Source organism: Globicephala melas, chromosome 20, assembly GCF_963455315.2.
Source record: "Globicephala melas chromosome 20, mGloMel1.2, whole genome shotgun sequence".
Classification (NCBI taxonomy): domain Eukaryota; kingdom Metazoa; phylum Chordata; class Mammalia; order Artiodactyla; family Delphinidae; genus Globicephala; species Globicephala melas.
In genome coordinates, this window is record NC_083333.1 from 6,412,997 (window position 1) to 6,417,571 (window position 4,575).

The 4,575-nt window shown below is 45.9% G+C and overlaps 1 non-coding gene across 1 annotated transcript; it reads left to right on the forward strand.

The window, feature by feature from the left end:
- Positions 1 to 630: 630 nt before the first annotated feature.
- On the forward strand, positions 631 to 737 carry LOC115856207 (U6 spliceosomal RNA). Its single transcript, XR_004040731.1, has one exon. It is a non-coding gene; the product is annotated as a U6 spliceosomal RNA (small nuclear RNA).
- Positions 738 to 4,575: the final 3,838 nt, after the last annotated feature.

Consider the following 4,575-nt stretch of genomic DNA (forward strand, 5'->3'; position numbering starts at 1 on the left):
TCGTTCAATGTGGTCAGCAAGGCTTTACTTTCGATTTTCAAGAACGAGGCGCCAATTTTGCACCTAAAAGCTGCCCAATCTGACCTTGCTAAACAGCAAAATGAAGAGCATCCTTACACAACTGATAAAATAAAGGCAGTTAGGTTACAAGACAAACTGTCATTACAGATGAACCCAGCTTGGTCTTTAAATTTTTTTGGTCGTGCCATGGGCCATGTGGGATCTTAGTTCCCCGACCGGGGATCGAACGCGCGTCCTTAACCACTGGACCACCAGGGAAGTCCTCAGGCTTGATGTTTTTAAAAAATCAAAGTTTTCGGGTTTCCCTGGTGGCGCAGTGGTTGAGAGTCTGCCTGCCAGTGCAGGGGACACGGGTTCGTGCCCCGGTCCAGGAAGATCCCACATGCCGCGGAGCGGCTGGGCCCGTGAGCCATGGCTGCTGAGCCTGCGTGTCCAGAGCCTGTGCTCCGCAACGGGAGAGGCCACGACAGTGAGAGGCCCGCGTACCGCAAAAAAAAAAAAAAAACCAAAGTTTTCAAGAAAAATTCCAGCTCTGCAAGCCCAGATGTTTCTGTATCCTAGAAACATCCTAAAGAATGAAGAGATACGACCCAAAATGAATGCTATCAAATGCTCCCTTTGGCAGCACATCTGCTAAAATTGGAAAAATACAGAGGAGATGAACAGGGCCCCTGTGCAAGGATGAGACCCAAATTCCTGAAGCATCTCATATTTTTCAGGTACACTCATCACACACACAAAACAGTGACTGTGTGAGGAGATGTATGTTAATTAACTTGACTGTAGTCATTTCACTATGTATATCAAATCACCATGTTGGACCCCTTAAATATATACAATTTTTATTTATTGAATAAAATTTATAAAGAGAGAAAGAAAAGAGTCATCACCATAAAAACAACCAAACAACGAAACAAAATGCTATCAAGATAACCTTCCTCTCACTGGAAGACACAAAATAGTGTAAAGTAGTTGCTGGAATCCCTAAGCATTACAAGGTTCTCCTCCTGTTTCTGGTGAATTCACAGCAGTGAAAAATGAATATTTTGCTTTTTTTTTTTTTAATTTTCTTTCGTTAAGGCAGCCTGTTATCTGGGATCAAATAAGAACCTGAGTAGGAAAAGAGGCCAGACCCAGGGAGGTGCCTTGTGGTCAGGCACCCCAGAGAAACAGAACCAATAGGAAATTGTGATATTGTGATTTATAATAAGAAGTATGTAGTTGGTGTTCATCCCCATTCCTGGCACAAAGCCCCTAAAACCCTTGGAATTTCCTAAGTGATGAGAGTTATAAACATGTCTACTGTTGTATTAATGAGGTGACTATTAGACTGTATCTTAGGATGGGGGCTGGTTGCCAGGAGAACCAACCATGTGATTAGAGTATTGGAACTTTCAGTCCCCAGTTCCTCTGGGGAGGGGAGAGGGGCTGGAAGTTGAACGCATTGCCAATGGCCAGTGATTTAATCAATCATAACTCTGTAATGAAGCCTCCATCAAACCCCAAATGGTTGGGTTCAGAGAGCTTCCAGGATGGTGAATACATGGAGATTTGGAGAGAGTGGCACACCGTGCCCTTTGCCCATACCTTTCCCTATGCATCTCTTCTTCCTGGGTGTTCCTGAGTTCTAGGCAATAAGCCAGTACTATAGTAAGTAAAATGTTTCAGAGTTCTGTGAACAGCTCTAGCAAATTAATTGAACCTTAGGAGGGTCATTGGAACCTCCAGTCTATAGCCAGTCAGTCAGAAGCACAGGTGACAACCTAGACTTTTGATTGGCATCTGAAGTGGTGGGGCGGGGGGTACAGCCTTATAGGACTGAGCTGTGGGAGCTGATGCTACCTCCAAGTAAATAGTATCAGAATTCAGCTAGTGTCAGAGAATTTTTTGGTGTGTGGGAAAAGGCCACATGTCAAAACTGGGTGCAGAATTGGAGTTTCTGGTGCAGAAAACTGTGTTGGGTATGGAGGAAGCTGGGTCAGGTTGACTGGAGACAAAAGGACCAGCAAAGGCAAAAGATACTGCACCAGTTCAGGCAAAAGATAATGGATAATGGAGGCCTGAATTAGAGGTGGAGCAGTAGGGTGGATGGGGAAGAGGGAGTAGATTTTTAAATAGACAAGACTTGGTGCTCGATTGGATGAAAGGAGTGAAAAAAGGGGAAAGTCTAGAATGACTCCAAGGTTTCTGGCTCAAGCAACTTAAGTTGTCAAGGAATTGCCTGAAATAGGCAACTTTGGAGGAGGAACGAGTCTTGAGAAGAAAATGAGCTTAGTTTTGGAAACGTTGACGTTGGGGTGATTGTGGGACATCCAAGTGGAGATATTCACAACAGGCAGAGGGTTAAAGAAGCGCGAAGCCCGAGGGAGAGGTGAGTGTGGGGATATAGACTGGAGAGTCAGCAGCACATGCTGGTGGCCCTTAACACCAGGTGAAATTGCCCAGGGGAAACGTGTAGAGTGAGAACAGCGGTGAGTCATTAAGAACGTTAAAGTAGTGGGTGGTAAAGAGGACCCTCAAAGGAAGCTGAAGATGGAGGTCAGAGAGGTGGAGAGGAAACCACGAGAGAAGATTCATGGAAACCAGTGAGTAGCACATTTCAAGAAGGTAGCCACGGTCGTGAGCTAGAGGCTCTGGAGAAGTCAAGTAAGATGATTAACCGTCGGGTACCGGCTGGATTCTGAGGTGGTTTCAAGATACAAGGAAGGGACTTAATTTACCTTAGGACAGTGGTTCTCAAACCTTAGCGTGCATCAGAATCCCCCAGAGGGCTTGTTTAGAACATGCCTGCCTTCCAGAATTTCTGATTCAGTAGGTCTGGGGCAGGGCCTGAAAATGTGCATTTCTAACAAGTTCCCAGGTGGTCCTCATGCTGCCGTCTCAGGACCACACTGTGAGAACTACCGCCTTCAGCGTTACCATCCTCAGGGAAGTGAGGTAGCAGGGACGCCTTCATGGCAGCCACACAGTGACCCAGGGACACAGGGAGAACTAGGACACTGGCTCGTTGGAATTCCAGTCATGGAGGAGGTTCTGGTCTAACAGAGGGTTGAGAAGACAGGCCCCCTCTGCACAGAGTGAGGCCAGTTTCCCTCCCGGCAGCCATACCTGAGAGGGCATCACCCTTACGAAGGGCAACTTGGCAACAGCTATCAACGTAGCACTTGTATATTCCCTTTGACCCAGCAATCCTACTTTTGTGTAAAATAAGAATATAAATGTTTATATATAAATATATGTACATACTTGCATTTGCATAAAGAAATTCTTTTTTTTTTTTTTTTGCATGAAAAAAATTCTTGAAGGATAAATGAGAAATAATAGTGGTTTCAGAGACTGGGGTGGGGTAGGACTGGACGGATGGAGAACAGAAGTGGGAGATAAACATTTTACTGAATACTCTTATGCTTTTTTTAAAAAGCATTTGGACCATGTGACTCTATTATCTTTTTAAAATAGACTTTATTTTTTAGAACAGTTTTAGATGCACAGCAACACTGAGCAGAAGATACAGAGATTTCCCATATGCCCCCTGCCCCAGCACATGCACAGCTTCCCCATTATCCACATCCCCCTTCACAGTGGTGCCTTTGTTACAGTCGCTGAACCAACACTGACACATCATTACCACCCAAAGTCCACAGTTCACATTAGGCTTCATCCTTGGCTTTGTATATCCCATGGGTTTGGTTAAATATATGATGACATGTACCCACCATTATAGTATACAGAGTAGCTTCACTGCCCTAAAACCCTCTGTGCTCTGCCTGTTCATCCCTCCTCCCTCCACCCCCTTCCCCTGGCAACCAAGTGTTAATCTTTTTTTTTTTTTTTGCGGTAGGCGGGCCTCTCACTGTTGTGGCCACTCCCGTTGCGGAGCACAGGCTCCGGACGCGCAGACTCAGCGGCCATGGCTCACGGGCCCAGCCGCTCCGCAGCATGTGGGATCTTCCCGGACCGGGGCACGAACGCGTGTCCCCTGCATCGGCAGGCGGACTCTCAACCACTGCGCCACCAGGGAAGCCCTGTTCATCTTTTTAAAACTTAAAAAGTGTTTATTATTCAAAGAAATAGACTAATATCTTCAGTCCTGCTGCCTGGGTTTGGCTCTCCTCCCTACCATGGCTGTGTAACCTGTGGCACATGGATTAACTTGCTTAAGCCTCTGTTTTCTTATCTGTAAAGTGGAGGTGCTAATAGTATCTATGTTGTAAGACTGCTGAAAGATAATCTAAAATTTGAGAAGCATTCAGCCGGGCACCTGGCACTTAGTAAACACAGATCCAGGTACATACCGTGGTTATCATCTGTCATCTTGTCATCTCTGTGGAGGCTGCCTTTCATCGTCCCAGTGTGCATCTCACATTCATCCCTCCAGAGAAAATCTGATTGGGTGACGTTGTCGTTATCCAATATGGAGCATCTCTGTTAGACAGACTCTTACAGACCCATATCATGGGTGGTTGGTCATTTTGATGTCCAGCCTATCCATAGCCACTTTGGGCTTGGGCCCCACCCCCAGACTAAACCACTGGCACCAGAAGCATAGTCCAG